Here is an 18,311-nt window from a genome sequence, read left to right on the forward strand (position 1 = left end):
TGACCTAAAGGTATGTAAACATTAGAAACTGGATCTTTGCATGTCTTTCTTATCTCAGTTAATTATTTGAAGTAGTCTTCCAAATTCACCATGAAGACCATTTTTTTCTTCTTACATATTAAAACAGGCAAAGTTAGTTTACATACATTATTTAAGAATACATGTATCTCTTCATAAGTTTGATTGTTGAATATAAACAAATAGTTTCACCATCTAATTAATAAATTTCACCATTACTGTCCAGCAGCAGTTATAGAATGGCAATGTGCTTGAGCTTCAATCCAGCTGAATTTGTGACAAAGGCTTCCCCTAGCAACTGTGAGGAATTTCAGAGTCAAGCTCCCTATATTTTGAAACCCCCACTTTGCTGACTCCACGAGAGCCTTGTACACACTGAAAGGCATCAACACAATAGCCCTCCCACTACTTTAAAGATGACAGGATCTTACAGCAACCCTTTCATTTGTTTTTGCACCATTTTACACAGGAAAAGCTCATATAACTTCCAGCCCAAGAGAAACAAATAATGCAGTTGAGAATAACACGGCAAATGTATTGTGCAGTTCTCAAGGACAGCACCTTGACCACCAAATTCTACATTTTTATTCGAACCTACAGCTTAATCGAAGGAAGCATAATATGGGTAAGAATCTGCAAACAATCTGGGACACACTACTTTCAGTTACAGCATCCTAGGCACTGTATCCTTGCACAACAAATTGAACTCCTTTGTTTTCTCCCTACTTTGTTGAAACTCACTTTGGGGAAAAGATTTAGAATTATTGCTTCTGTCACAGGAGCACCGGTGTTTGTCAAAATGTCTACTGCTCACGCCTCCAGCCCCCAGGCTTAAGCCTATACAAAAACCCTTCACACCAGGCACTGCTCCTGAGGTTTCAGCACTCCATTCAGCCAACAATGCCATGTCATGAACATTCCCTCCCCTCACTCCTCACTTCACTCACACCTCTTTTTCACACATACATATGAATACAGAGACTGAGAGAGATTGAGAGTGAGAAAGAGTGTACTATTTCTCTGCGCACAAGTACCTGTGTAATACACAAGTTAATAATGAACAATACAGTATTTTTGAGTTTCTACCACTCCCTACCAGACAGAAGAAGGAAGGAAGGGCCAGTGAGTTGGGAGAAAGGGTTTAGATTTTGAATTGTGGGTTATGGAGATTTGCTCTTCAGTTAGCATGTGATTAGTGTAGTTTTTATATTCTCATAGATATCTTTTTCCCTACAACTTATCCACAAGAAAATATAATAACAGAAAAAATGTCAGTGTAACTGATATGGAAAAGCAATAAGTAGGGCTTGCGTGGTTTGGTGGGAGGGCTGCCAAGCACAGGTGTGAGTCAATTCAACAGCAGTGTGGCGAACAGCAGGCCCATTGTTAGCAGCCCATCAACATATAGCATATGTGGCTTATAGAGGCAAGTGTGAGCTAATGTATATCACAGTACATACACTCTGGGGGAAAAATCATTGTATCCTGTTCTAAATATGGAGGAACAGACACTGCCATAACGAATGCAATGATGTAATAAATTAATTAAAAACATAGATTAAAAACACTAAATTCTGATTTTATGCACTGTGCTGCTGCCATATAATATGCTGATTGGATAATTGTATGACAGTGAGTGTATGAGTTATGACGTGAATTTCATAGTATATGGTTTTGGCAATAGGCCAGTTCCTCCGCATTCCTAACCACTACAGGATCAACTGCTAGATTAGTGTAGTAAACTGTCACTCAGATCGTCCACATGGAAGAGTAAATCATCTGAACAAGAATTATTAGACGGGGAACCCTAGGACTCTGAGTGTAGATTAAAGACATATTCAAGATCTAGATATGTACAGTCAATTTGTGGAATTTGACATTGATCAACCAGTGGGAATAAGTGAGACGTTGTGACACATTTGTTTGTTTGGGAGTCCCTTCATTGGCATAAGGGCAAGGAAATACAAAAATAAAAACAACAAAAATGAAAAAGTGAAGAAATTACAAAAATAATATAAAGAAGATACAAAATAATATATAAATTAATTAAATTGTAAATAAATCAATTGAGGAGTAAATCAACACAAGTAAAATATATCAACATTAGATATAGAAAAAAAACAAGGAATACGTAAAGGCAGAAATTCATAAATAAAGGCAGAAATAAAATTAAAATAAAGAATATAGCCTATGCATAAAAACATTGCAGCAATGCAATTCAGCAGTAATTTATTTGTTGATGTATTTATTTATACTTTTATTTATTTTTCATTCTGACAGATCTTATTTAGTATATTCTTGGGATATAATGAAGAAGATATTTAAGAGAAAAGTAATTTACAGCAACATGACATTTAGTAACAAAAATAGCCAAATAACATATGTTAAGACATTATTTAAAAAAAAGTATAAATAGCAAGATGATAAGTCTGCATCTACCTTTCTTTGTGTGAAATGCCCTCTGAACAGTGTCCTATTAGATGTAATTCTAACATACAGGTATTTTTTTCACTTTTTTTCACGGAGAAACCACCCATTTTGTTTGTAACATTTCTAGAATTAATATATGTACATACATACATGGTGAAGACATGGCAAATAAGAAAAGACAATTGGGAGTACCTTTTCTGTCTCAGCTTTTTGAAACAAATTGTTATCAGTTTCAGATCATTAGCTAACGATGTGTGACTAAAGACCTGTATTAGCTACTGAATATATAAAACATCCATCTTCTTTGGACATGCCAATCAGCCTACCATGCATGTCTTTGGACTGGAGAGGTAACCAGAGTACCAGGAGGAAACCCCAGCAAGGGGAGAACATGCAAACTCCGCACACACAGGGCCACGGCGGGAATGAAACCCCTAACCCTGGAGGTGTGAGGTGAAACTGCTAACCACTAAGCCACCATGCACTTGAATATATACATATACCAATTCATGAAATTATTCAATTTCTTGAAATGTGTAAAAAGATTGCGCACCAGTTTTAAAGGCTATCAGAGCTCACATCCTTGGAGAGACCACCCACATTGACGGAGGCTTGTCTTTGCATAGTCTCAAGACAGACTTTATTTAAAAAAAAAAAAAAAAAAAACACCACCAAGTCCAATCCACATGGACTGAAGGCAGTTACTACATGTCAGTGTAAATGAGCAGACGAAAGAAAAGAAACAGAACAATAGCAGATCAAACCACAGCACTGAACTTTCAAACTCTGAATTGCATAGCAAAGTGCATAAGTTGTTTGAGGTTTCTATTATAGTTCATCTGGTTGGCCAATGCCACTGTGTGTATGATAATTTATCATGTACTGGGAGTAAGCTGTTGGTAATGTGTACACACGGCCTTGGCCCCTTTAAGCTGATGTGGAGGAAGAGTTGTTCCAGCATTTGGGCCAAGCTGCAGGATAAATTCTACAATGTGTGGTTGCACATGAATGTAGCCATGGGGTTGGGGGTGTTGCCATCATTATCCATACCCTAAAATTACAGAGTAACCTTGTGGTTGGTAGTAAGAACCCTAAAGAGACATTCCTTTGGCATTTTGTATCCACACACCATTTCCCCCTGCATTTACCCATTTGAAATAATGCAGTCTTTATCTAACTGATGATTTTGGTGCAGGGGGATGAAAATGGGTCCTTCAAAAGGTCATTTTTCACTTTTTATCAGCAATTTGTTGTGAGAATGGCTCTTACAGTGTTACTTTGGTTTGGATGTTTAGGTTACAGTAATCTTTGCATTAACATGGACAAGAAACATAATCTAAAATCACAATTATCATTAAAAAGTCATCACATTCACTTTCTATTCACTACTTTATATCCAAGACACAAATTTACAGTAGATCCTAGTATGAAAATAAAATTTGAGACGTGAATCGACCGAACAGTAAACTTAATAATTTAAATTCACTTGGCAAACAATATATGTTAAAAAAATCTATACAATGAAATAGAGGAGAGAAAATGACATACATTATATTATTGTATGTATGTATAATTAAAAATTATACTTAAGTAAAATTCTGAGTATTATGTGTGTTAAAATCTTTAACATGGAAGATGATATGGAATATAGAAAAAGATATAGAATTAAACATGAAAACCTGTCCACACTTAAATGTATTTGATTAAGATTAAAAAAAAAAGATTTTAGCTTAAATTAGAAATCAGGAAGTTTTGGGTTTTTTTGGTTTTATATTGCCATTTGTTTTTTTCGTTTTATATTGTATTATATTTACTCAAGAGATTATATTGTATGAAATTTTACAGGTTTAAGATAAAGATCAGGAGTGGGATTAAAGGCGTGGTTTTGGTTCATGCCTTTTCATATGACTTTGAATACAAAATACAACCAGATCATCCTCATTCATTTGAATTCATATGATTTTTCTATGAGATTGGGTTCTTTTATATTCATTAAATTAATATTAATGTTTAAAGTGATACTAATTGGCAGTCCTTGCTCAAAGATGAGTGGGTGTAATTACAAATTAGGTTTGATTGCTATATAGAGTTCATAAATTAAATTCAAGGAAATTAAATTGATTGAATTTTTTATGATTTGTTTTATTTGTAATGAGTATATGGAAAGTCTAAATGAAAAGTAAAACGCTTTTTTTTTTTTTTTTTTTTTTTTTTACATGGAAACTCATGACCATATTTTTTGGTTAGGCAGGAGCAGTCTCAAACAAAAAAAGACAAATCGCTATCACATTTGGCTTATGTTATAATACTATCTAGTGAATTTGCAGAGTAACCCTGTAGTAGGCAGCTGAGAATCAGTAACATACTGGCATCCAACAGTATGTGTCATCTAGCAGCTCGTTTTGTATAGTTTTAGACATACCTTTTTCAACTGTGATACAGTAGGTGTATTTCCTGTCTGCATGATGTGCGTAATGCAGATATATGCAGATATTTTATGCAGATAAAAACATTATCTGCATAATGTGTAAGGAGCACACAAGAGCTAATATCGTTAGCCAGGATTGCCAAGTTTTAGCAAAAGATCTTAAAATAGCAAAATAGGCAAATAAATAAATAAATAAATAAATGAAATTGAGTATTGGATTTTTTTCTTCCTTTTCCTCTTTTTCTTAGCCTTTGTCTAGAAAACTAGATCAACATGGTGATTTCAGATGTACGAAAATTATCCATTCCATGCATTTACAGATGACCCAGAAATACATTGAAACCCTTGGTGTGGGTATGTTTTAAATTTAATTTCAATCAAGCATGTTGGCACATCTCTTTATATATAATTTATACTTTAATTACAGTTACTTAAGTGTTTATATGTAATTAGTACTTCCATTACATATAAAGAGGTGTACAGACATATAGCACGTCGTATGAGTCAACATAATGAAAATATGTACACCCAAACATTATCAGGATGTTCATACAGTTTGAGGCAGAATAATTAATGATTAGCTGTCTGGCAATAGTTGACCTCAAAAAGTTGTATGATCATACCTCATGAAGCATACTGCATATTCAGTTTCTGAATTGCTGAATAAATGCTCTATTCAGACTGGAAGCTTTTATCACAACATTCCAGTCCTCTGAAATGAAACATACCCATATAACACTGGTTCAGGGCTCACTTAGCATAAAACGGATTTTCAGGATGCTCAGTGGAAGACAATGGCCTCATCCTTGGAGCATTCTTCTTTCAACAAATGCAACTTTATGGGCAAGTTGCTTAAAACTTAAACTCAAAACCCAAAGCCAAACTGTTTGTGTACTTGATTTGAGCAAACAGAATGACTCGTACTGTTTGCCCTGCAGTTTTTAAATTGGCATATATTACGGTTGGGATTACTGGTGTCATAATAATGAAAAACGTGTTGAATAGCCACCTGTTGATTCAGTGCATACGATCCACCCAACATTGACTCTGTTCAGTCATGCATCATATCAGATGAACTTGGCAGCACGATGGGAGGGAAAGAGAGTGGGCTGTGTGTCTGCATATAAAGTGCATATTTGTGATTCCATGTGTGTGTGTAAGTGCCTTGTAGCCTTCTCACGGCCTACTCAGTGCACACTTATGTGTTTTTGTACATAAGACTGTGTGTTTAAATGCACAGCAGTAGATTTTATTGCCTGGATTGTGTTTGCCATTTAGAAAGTAAACAGCTAATGAAGCACCTATCTGTGTATACTGAACTCCAGGAGGCTAGCAATGTTTACGTGACCGACACGTCAGGCATGTCAACCCCCCCTCACAGCTGAGTAACCTTTGCTTCCTCTTTCAGCTTGCCAAGAAGGGGTTCCATACCCAGTGAAGTTGGGGGACAGCTGTGTAAAATGCAGGACTGAGATTGGGGCAAGCACACAATCCATGACTGCAGCATAAGGTCAGGAGGAAATTGGGAGAGGCAGAGACATGTTAGTAAAAAGCAGAGACTAAAGAACCATTTCAATACATGTGATAAGAACAATCCACCCTGGCCTTCAATAGAAAACCTTGCAGATAAGATATTTGTCAAGTAGCATCAACCACACCAATAATTTCTCGATATTGCAGAGTAACGTCATTCAGTGACATTTTTGTGTATGGTTTAAATTTTATATAGATAGATAGATAGATAGATAGATAGATAGATAGATAGATAGATAGATAGATAGATAGATAGATATGATGACATCTTGTGTAATTTGACAAGTAAATTGTGTCTAAAAGCGAAGGTTGCAAATTATCATCCTGAGCTGTGAATCTGTGGCCCACCATTTTCTCAAGAGGGCTGTGAAAGAAGTGTGAGAACAGCTCTGTTCCTCTGTTCCTCTCATCATGAACTAGCACCGCTCTAAAATGATTCTCCAGGTGACAACAACTCATTTGTAAATGGTCCGTTGCATAGAAGAATGTGTAGATACCTCTTACACACACACACACACACACACACACACACACACACACACACACACACACACACACACACACACACACTAATGAATACAGCGATGAAGATTTTATGGCCTGACATGCATAATACCAAGGCCCAGCACACAGGTATCATATTTTATGTGACTTACAGTTGAGTGCATGGTGTTAAATGGAAAAAAGGTATGAGTAACAATAATTTATTACTCAGCTACACAAGACTACATAAAAGTAACAAAAAAAGGGGGAAGTATCCAGCAGCAACACAACAGTTCAAAATGTATGGCATTGTTTGAAAAGAGGACATGAAAGAGGTTGGACACAGTTATAAAGGTAAAGTGTTTAGGTAATTACAGAATATTTATATCCCATTCATAAAGAGAGATTTCACCTTTTATATAATCCCTATTGCAAAAAACTTGGGACTATATGGAAAATGCAAATAAAAACAAAGGTTTAAACTAAAACATGTAAAGACAAGGTATTTGATTAGTTTTACCTAATCAACTGCATAGTTTGAAGATAAAATTTAATTTTGAAATTGATGCATGCAACGTGTTCCAAAAAAAAGTTGGGACAAGGGCAATTTAGGACTAATAGCTAATAAATATAATAACTAATAAATGTGACAAGTTGAAATAAGAAAGTGATGTGAAACAGGTGAGGCAATCGTCTAATCATAGTATATAAAAAGCCTCCAAAAAAGGCCTAGACCTTCAAGAGCAAGGATGGGTCGAGGCTCAACAATCTGCCAACAGATGCATCAGCGAATAATCCAGCACTTTGGAAATAACATTCCCCAAAGACAAATCGGTAGGATTTGGGGAATTTCACCTTCTACAGTGCACAATATAATTAAAAGTTTCAAGGAATCCGGTCAAATCTCGGTGCGTAAAGGGCAAGGCCGAAACCCAGTTCTGAACGTGTGTGATCTCCGATGTGTGTGATGACCTCAGACGTCACTGTCTTAAAAACTGTCATGATTCTGTAATGGATATCCTGACATGGGCTCGGGAATACTTTGATAAACCTTTGTTAGTTAACACCATTCGCCACTGCATCCACAGATGCAAGTTAAGACTTTACTATGCAAAGCAGAGCATCAACACTGTCCAGAAGCGCCGCTGACTTCCCTGGGCTCAGTCTCATCTGAGATGGACAGTGGCACAGTGGAATCGTGTTTTGTGGTTTGATGAGTCAACGTTTCAAATAGTTTTTAGATAAAACAGCCGTCATATTCTCTGGGCCAAAGAGGAAAAGGACCATCCCAAGCTGTTATCAGCGTCAGGTCCAAAAGCCAGCATCTGTCATGGTATGGGGTGTGTCAGTGCCCATGGCATGAGTAACTTGTACATCTGTGAGAGCATCATTAATGCAGAAAGATATGTACACATTTTGGAGCAACACATGCTGCCATCCAGAGCAGGACAACACCAAACCACATTCTGCCCGGATTACAAGTGCATGGTTGCATAAGCAGAGAGTGCGGGTGCTAGCGTGAAAGGTGATTTTACACAGTAGAAAACAGTCGACTGTCCCAACTTTTTTGGAGTCATCAGATTTGAAATGAGTGTATATTTTCCAAAATAAATTAAATTCACAAAGTAAAACATCAAATAATGTGTTAATAATGTGTTTTCAATATAGTACAGGGTGAATTTAAATTTCAAATGACTCTTTTTTATTATTTTTTTTATTTTGCATTTTCCATACTGTCCCAACTTTTTCATAACTGGGGTTGTATATATATGCATTTGATTTTTTCTTTGCAATAATGAAAGAACATCTGACATATTTATGTCCCACTGATATTATACTTACAAATATGTATGTATGTATGTATGTATGTATGTATGTATGTATGTATGTACAAAGTAAAAGACGTTTTAAACTTAAAATGTGTCAATTTATCATTGTAAATTATGTGTTTATAACAACCTATGTGCATATTTCAGATAATTCACTTAAAACAATAAATAATACCTCTACAACACATTGCCTGCATTTTTGCCTGTCCCAGCCCACTATAACTACATCTTGAAAAATACTCATTAAAATACTTCAGAAAACGTATTATTTTTGCAATGAAATGTGAATCCACTTAACATCTCGTGTGAAACAGCTTTTTCCATGAGTCATTAATTGTAAGTTATGAAAAAATGGAAATTTGCATTGCATATCACGACATTTACTCAACCCTGTTACCTGAACACATTTACCCTTGTGAATGATTCATTCTTGCCAACATGCTTTACAGGAAGTTGCATCATCTAAATTTCATGGACATAAAGAAAGGAAAGAAAAGAAGGGATCAGGAAAGGAAAAAACTGTAACTCTCATTACTTAAATAAGCTCCCAAAACCAGTAAAGGAACTAATTCACCTCTCCCAAAACAGATCTAGGGAAATCCCATTATTAAGTAAAATTCTTAAGAATGTGCAGAGGAAAACATTCTGTGGTAGGGACTGTGGGAGCAGGCGAATAAAACACTAAACAGGTGTCCTCTACTTACAGTAGCTAAGTGCTGTGGTTCAAGCTGGCAGTGATTGTGCAACAAAGCAGTGCATGTGACAGCTCTGCTTGCCAGGATCCTCGATGGCATAAGTAAAGCTCAGTTCCTCCATGTCTCCATGCCCCAACATGCCCCATCATCACAGATTCTACCTGAACCACAGTTATGTGTTAGAAGGGTGTGAGAGATCGGGAGCAGTCTAGAATGACTTAAGCAATGCAACATTTTTCTTTGTAACATTTTCATGACCACACATGTTTATAAGTAATTTAGTTTAGTTTATTGATTTATAAAACCCATTTAAAACAACTGATGTTGAAACCAAATTGCTGTACAAGTAATATAAAACAGAATTAAAACAAATTAAAAGAGTAAGGAAAAACCAAAGAAAAGACTAATGAAAAATTTACACCCTCAAGTAAAACATAAAGGATACAAATAAGTCTTCAAATAGGATTTAAACACAGAAACGGAAGGGGAAGATCTAATGTGGAGAGGAAGACTATTCCAAAGCTTAGGAGCAGCCACTGAGAAAGTCCAGTCACCTTAAAACGTGAACAAGGAACTAAGAGCAGTAATTGACTGGATGATCGAAGGTGTCTTGAAGCAGTGTATGGGGTGAGAAGATCACAAATATACTGCGGAGCAAGTCCATGCAAAGCTTTAAAAACAAAAAGCTAAATTTTAAAATGAACACGGAACTTGACCGGTAACCAGAGAAGACAATCGAGTGCAGGTGTAATGTGCTCACATTTTTTTGTGCCAGTCAGTAATGCCGCATTTTGTACCAATTGCAAATGATCAATAGTTTTTCTAGGCAAACTCAGATAGAGCGAATTACAGTAGTCCAACCTAGTTGATATAAGCGCATGATTAACAGTTTCAAGGTCCTTCTTGGAGAGTATCATCTTGATTTTGGCAAAAGATCTTAACTGAAAGAAAATTATTTTTACAGCTGGACTAATCTGCTTATTAAAGCACAGTGTGGAGTCAAAAATGACACCAAGGTTTTTGACACATTAGAAAAAAGGGGACCAAGCTGACTGACAATGTCAGAGGACAAAGCTGATGGACCAAAGATGATTATTTCAGTTTTGTCATTGTTTAGCTGTAAAAAGTTCATGTCCATCCAGCACTTAATGTCATGCAGACAGTCAAACAAACTAGACAAAGAGCATGCCTTATCTTTCCACCGAAAGATAAAGCTGAGTGTCATCAACATAGAAATGATATGATAAGTGGTGTCTCTCAACAATATGACCTAGAGGAAGCATATATAGAGAAAAGAGAAGAGGACCCAAAATGGAACCCTGGGGGAACACCATAGGACATTTGAGCACAGGATGAGAAAAACTTCCCTACATTAACAGAAAAATTCTCTCCTTGAGATAAGAGGCAAACCACTACAGCACAGGCCCCTGAAACCCAGCTACATGATCAAGTGTTTGCAAAAATATCATGAGCTACTTTGACAAATGCTGCTCTCAAATCAAACAAGATTAAAATACAGCAAGACCCTGAGTTAAGAGTAAGTAAGATATCATTGGTAACCGTCCACAAAGCAGATTCAGTTCCCTGAAACTGGACTGAATTGAATCAAAAATACTAAAAGCACTCAGATACGAAGAAATCTGAGAATAGACGACTTTTTCCAAGACTTTTGAAATGAAAGATAGTTTGGAAATGGGTCTGTAGTTATTCATAACATGTTGATCAAGATGATGCTTTTTTAACAGCAGTTGTACTGTACCATGTTTAAAAGTGGCATGCACCACCCCACTGACTAGAGAGCTATTAACAACGAACAGACTCAAAGCAGGAAAAGCCTTTTTAAAAATATGCAAAAGCAGAACATCAGAAGGGCAGAAAGAGGACATACTAGAAACAATATCAGAAAGCTGTGAAGGAGGCACAGGTTGAAAATGCAAAAGAGAGCTCAGACACAGAGGTGATTCTAGAGAAGAACTATGAGATAGTATGTAAGACTGAATAGCCTCAATTTTATGAGTAAAATGAGTTAAAGACTGATCACAGGTCAATAGAAATCTCAAATGAAACACTACAAGAGGGATTTAGAAAGGCATTAATTGTACTAAAAAGGATATTCAGCCTTTGTGCATTTTGTGCAATTAAATCAGACATGTATTTCGACTGTGCCTCCTTAACAGACACTCCCTGAAGATTTTGTATGATATCTGAAGTTTGTCTTTCTTCCATCTGCGCTCAGTGCGCCCATGCTCCTGCCTGAGAGCGCAAGTGGAGCTATTTAACCAGGGCTGAACTTTCTTCATCATCTTGGATCTTTGTAATTTCAAGGGGGCAATTGAGTTCAAGGTAGCACTGCAGGTACTGTTAAAAAGATCAATCAGCTCATCTACACCATAGCTCGCAATTAATTTCTTTCATTTATGACTAATCAGAAGAGAATGATGTCTTTCTTTGTGGTGATAGTGTTGAAAAGCAATTACTAATACACTATGACATTGACAGTGCTCGATCAGAGAATGTCTTCAGGCAAAATATCTTCAGAGACATTCTTGAGATAAATAAGATTTTCTCCTCATTGTGTCATTTATACTATACATATAAGTCAAATGTAAAGTAGTAAAAATACAAATTTAAGAAAGAAAGACAAGAAAACAAAATTGTGAGCCTGGGGGTTAAAAGTAAAGCATCATTAGTGATTATGATGGTTTGTCAAGCAAATAAGACAAAGCTATTAATTTACAAAGATTCATTCAATACCTCTCCACAAATGGATATGGAAACTTTGAAGAGACAAACGAAATTCTGTTGCCAACCCAACCCATGCTTCCTGATTGGTGAGGTTTTAACTGTCACTTGTCTTAGCTCATCTTCAAAGAATTTTTTCCAACGTGCAGAAACCAATAACTGTGTTTATATTCTTTCTGTATCTGAAATTCATGCAAAGAGCCAAATATAGCATCTTTTCTGGGGTTAACCTTCAACATAGATAGTGAAATAAATGTAATCTCATATAAATATTCTCTCTAGAGTAATAGCTCAGAAGGAATGCACTTGGTGACACACCCAAAAGAGATGGATCTAGTTTTTGTGCATCATATTACCACAATGCAGCACAGTTTTATGGTATTTTCTACTTATCTTGTTTTATTTCTGTTTTTCATACCACAGTCTGTAATCTATCATTATGGTGTAGCCATTCTTCAGTGTTGTCACCAAATGGAATCAATTTTATCCATAAACCAAACTTTACTCGGTAGAGTCTGTTTTTAATCTATCTATCTATCTATCTATCTATCTATCTATCTATCTATTTGTGTGTGTATATATATATATATATATACACATATATATATAATACCTGGATAGGTATTACATTCATTCTCAATACAGTGCTCTCAAATCTGGAGCTTCATTTCAATACCAAGTCTTGCTTCCACTCATATATTCACAGATCACAGAATAATCCAGTTTCAAAGTCTTAAACTCCAGATCCCAAGGGAGTGCTGTCATCTGTCAAGACCACAAAACACAACTAGCAGACCATCTTTTAATTGCTCTAGAAAGCCAATCAATTTCCAGCTTTTGTTAAACCCTGCTGAGCTGAAACCAGCACGGGCCTGTACTGGCAAAACATACAGAGAAAAACATTAATGTGGTGAGATATAATGATGAGCAGATTATGCCACAGATATTTGTTGATTAAGTGTCAGCCTAAGAGCAGAAGAGATGATGTAAGGGCAATATAATGTATTCATGACTTAATTGACTAGGAAGCCCTTACTATGGCAGTTTGGGCTTTTTTCACGCTTTTACTCTGTAAAGGGCAGCCTGTACCACCTGATCCAATGCAAACTCATCTTGTGGATTATTTTGCGTAACAGAGCACAAAAAACTAGAACACAGTCAATTGTCCTTATTGAAGTATTTGAGACTGAAACATAGCATTGGCAGGATGGCCTGTGGACATGAAGTACTTGGTGAGATACATTATATCCATGGAGCAAGAGTCCACAACAGGAGCATCTTCAGGACAGATAGGACCAGTGCTTTCTGGCTGCATTTTTTTTTTTTTTTTTTTTTACCTTATTAACTTCAAGAGAGAAAAGGACTGGGGAGGGAATGACTGTTTACAGCTGCTATAATGTAAGTGAAATCAGGAGCAAATATGTTTTGTGGGCATTCAACTACATATAATGTAACTACAAACTTATAAAACGCACATCATTCTTTAATTGATTTTTAAAAAATCTTTGGCAAGTTTCTGTGGTATAAGATGAATAACACCTTTCAGGACATGCTATTATAAGAACACAAGTCCAAGTCAGGCTGTCCTTGGTTAGTTTCCTATAATAGCACACCCCATCATGTTGTATTGTTTACTTATCATGGTAATAGTTAAATACTTAACAATAGTTATGGTCTGTGCTTATGCAAAGAACTGAATCTGTGTATGTAAAATATATCATCCTAAATTGTTGATAAAAAAAAAAGATTTGTCTGTATTTTCTTCAGCGTTATGTTTCTAGCCTTTACTTATCACTAACATATTACATGTATAACATTCACTTGTATCTATGAGACAAAGTCACAAAAATCAAAAGGTTGAGTGAACATAGTGAAAGCTGACAGCTTAGGAAAGGTTGTCAAAATATAAATGAAGAATTTCATCCAAGTTAAGCAATCCTTTAACCTCAACCTCAATAGCTATGTTATTAAATGTGCTGAAACATGAAATAAAAATGGGGTTTTTCACTGTGTGAAAACGCGCTGCATTCTGAAAATCAAATTAGAATTCACTGCCTGACTGAACACGTTTAAAAGATCATCTAGATATGCCAATTCAAAGCAAATTATTTCAAATCATAACGTATAAGTTTTTCAAGTGTAAATCAAACCCATATTTAAGGCTTTTTAAAATTTAGTACTGAAATTCCTACAGCAGTTATTTGCCAGCAAAAAATGTACTGTTAGTTTTTTTTATTATTGCATTCCTCCATTGAACCCCCCTTATGTGTATCTATTTATCTATGTACATTTGTGGAATTATAGAAAGGAAACGTTAGCTATGACCCAGAATGTAATCTTGTTAGTGTGATTTAGGAAGTGTGAGACGCTCCAGTATCAGTACCACATCCTCTGTCACTTAAGGTCAGTGTTGGGGGGGGGGGGGGTGTCCTTTCACCCATGACCCTCTCTTTACCTCAAATTAATGAGGTCAGCTGTGAGGCTGACCAGAAATGACCCACACCTCCTTCTTATCTCTAGCTTTCCTGGGACAAGACTGGTAAGATCTAGCACTTCTTACACCCTCTTTCACTTGCATAGGGAATGCAGGTTGATGTGCAGGCAAAAAAAATGTGGGAATTAGTAACTGGTTCTACCCTGGTTTCCCCTCTGTATAAATTTTCTGAATATTTACAGGTCTCTGTGAGTGTGTAAGTTTGTGTGTGTGTGTGTGTGTGTGTGTGTGTGTGTGTGTGTGTGTGTGTTTAACACAATATGTTCTCATGCTTAAACGCTATCTTGGAGATTATAAAGCCTCTCTTCCCATTCACAGTCCTTTTTAATGTTAACATTCCACCACAACAGATATGTCAGCTCTCATCACCATATGTGTTATCTTTTTTTTGTATTGAATAAGACAGATTCTTTTCATTCCTGTGTATGGGAACTACAGAGCACATTCAGGCTATTTGTGATAAGGAATTTATGTGCTCAGCAACTCATGAAAAAAAGTTGCATTGTTGAGGTGTTGGATGTGCCAAAAATGCCGCCCTCAAAAGAGGAGTCTTATCAGGGAAAGAAAAGCCAACCCTGTATTTTTGGAATTCTTTCCATTTTCTTTTCTTTTTAATTTGGCCTCTTGGAACATAAGCAGCATGGCTCGTGCCTATGCAATTATGGAAAACTAGAAAGATGGTCAGCACAAACATAAGGTTTACAGAGACACTAGTCTTCAGCTGTCAAACTACATTTATATATATATATATATATATATATATATATATATATATACACACACACACACACACACACACACACACACACACAACAAAACACACACACACATTTATTAAATTATTATAAGATAATGCCTTATATGTTTATTTATTTATTTATTTTTACTTCCTTTTTTATTTTGACAGTTTTAGATTGTTTTCTTCCTTTATCTTTGTTACTAAATACGACTTTCACTTCCCTCTCCTAAAATTACCAACTCACACGGTTAGTAATTAAATGCCAGCTGTACACCTCCTGATTGACTTTTAAGCTCAGAATTACTTACCAAATTATAGACCATGTCTGCCATGCTCCTTTAATTTTATGAAGTACAAGGATGTACACAGAATAATTACTAGAATTATTGCTTTATATCATGGATAAATATTTGATTTCACATTATTTTCAGTTAAATATGTCACTGCATTTCATTATAAAATGTTTAATGGTGTAAAAAATATATATTTTCAAATAGAACATCTAGTAGAACAGTATGTCCTCTCTCAGTTATAAGTTATGAGCAGCATATGTTAATACAGTAATTCCATATAAATTCTCACCAGTAATGTCAGCAAAGTAGTTACTATCCCACAGCTGGACTTTATTACATACTGTTCCATGAGAGTTACTCTGCCATAGTTACCTTTGCTTGGCCCTATAATCAAAGAGAGGGAGGACAGGACACAGAGCTGCTTCTAAGGGTTTTCCTCTCCCCCTCCAAATCTTTCCACATTTACTTGCTGCCACTGCGTGTTGCCTTTCTGGGAGTGGAGTGTCAATTAAAATTCCTGGCCTTGGCCTGTCATGACAATGTAAATCCTCTGCGCTTCACCTCTTTGCTCTAATAACACGAAACTTTTCCTGGTATAACACGGGCACTGGACAGATAGAGTGGTGTGTTTGCAAGCTTGCCTTTAGTAGACTGCAAGATTCACACCCAACTAAACTCTTCACTATTTTTTTTACTTTTATCTCAATGCAAGATAAATGCACATAGGTCCTTATATAAAGTCTGTTTAAAGAAACCATGAAGTGAGCTTAGGAGAAAACCACAGTTCTGTATGCAGATAGTGTTCCTGACAGACATACACTGCGGTGATGTGGGGATAAAACTTGATGATCTGCGAGAAGAGCCCCTTTTCTCTATGATGCATCTCCCCATATACCGCATCCACAAATCTACTCAGAGGAGGCTCCAGCTTCACGCACCCCTCACCACCAGCACTGCCCATAAGGATTCCATTCATCCTCTATGGAATGTGTGATGAATATCACAATCAAACAAAGTACTGGTCACCCATCACAAGCTTCTTCTCACAAGTGCACAAAAACACACACTTAAAAAAAAAAACAAAATCAGTGTGTGAGGGGTTTCCAGTGGTTTCGTTCAATTACTTTTAGGGCTAGGACGTGATGAATAACCACATAAATATATACTAGTCTAGATATTTAACTGTGCAAAGACACGCACATTTTTCTCTTTGAATAGTAACAAGGGGGAAAATATCAGTGTCTGCTAAAGCAGTGCCCTTAAATTCACAGTAAAGAGGGTGCTAATTGCACTGGGCAAAATAAGAGCTCTATTTTCTTCTGTGTTCTAATGTGGAAAATGTTCTGGATGCGTCATTTGATTTTATTAGTTCTCTGTGTATGACCCACTAGACACATCCTTCCCATTTGAAATCAGCTGTGCAGCAGTTTAGTTAAACATTTTAACCACACATACTGTGGAATTTCACACAAATGACAGGCAAAATAGCAATGTGTGCCTCACATCAGAGGTCTACAACTGTTAAACCAGTTGCTGGTTGGATAGCTGGCCAGTCACACTAAGAGCAGTGTGAGCGCTCTGGCTGGTGGACAGAGCTGCATGCAGAATTCCTAACTACACCATTCATTAAGAAATGACATATGGATATTCATGAGCAGCTGCTACATTCGTATAATGCTTATGCTATAGCTGATTGGGCAAATATAATACACAATTTGTGTGTGTGTGTGTGTGTGTGTGTGTGTGTGTGTGTGTGTGTGTGTATATATATATATATATATATATATATATATATATATATATATATATATATATATATATATATATATAATGGATTGTATAATATGTTGACAATTTTAAATAAATATACGTTACAATATACTGAATATTTTGGGAAGAAATATGGATTATAGTGACAATTAGTCATATATTTCATGTACATATGCAGTATTATGGTTTATATTGATAAATATATTGACCATATTTGATGAAATATAAAACATGTAATATAGTTATTGTAAAGGTTAAACTGCAGTGAATGTGAGGACAATTTACTAAGCCAAATATTTCACTAGGCCTAAGCATAACATTTCCCAATATTTGTATACAAATGTGCTATATGTGCTATAGCTCATTCATTGTACAAAGGTGCCACTATTTTTAAAAACCATTAAAAATTGTACATTTCTCAGAGCCAACAACTTTGTCTCTTCAAGCTCCTCAAACTACTAAACTATGTCAATGTGTGCGGTGTAAAGGAAACAAGACAGCAGAAGTCTTTCGTTTAAAAAAACTTGCATCGAAGGAAAGATAGATTTGGAAGTGAAAAAGAGCGGGGAAAACACATTAAAACACCATCTGGTATTCTGATTCTGTAGCACTGTATATTTTTTATTTACTGCAGTAGCACATAGATGTACCTTATTACAAGGAATAAAAAATTATGGGACGTGCTGTTATAGGAAAACAATCCACGACAGGTTGGTGTGGTGATGCTGTGATTTGATGAAGGTTACACCTTACTATCACAGACATATGTGTGCGTTCCCCAAACTCTTGCCCCAGAATTGGAAGCACACAATTGTATAGGATGTCTTTTTATGCTGTAGTGTTACAATTTCCCATCA

Source organism: Ictalurus punctatus, chromosome 15 (assembly GCF_001660625.3).
Source record: "Ictalurus punctatus breed USDA103 chromosome 15, Coco_2.0, whole genome shotgun sequence".
NCBI classification, from domain to species: Eukaryota; Metazoa; Chordata; class Actinopteri; order Siluriformes; family Ictaluridae; genus Ictalurus; species Ictalurus punctatus.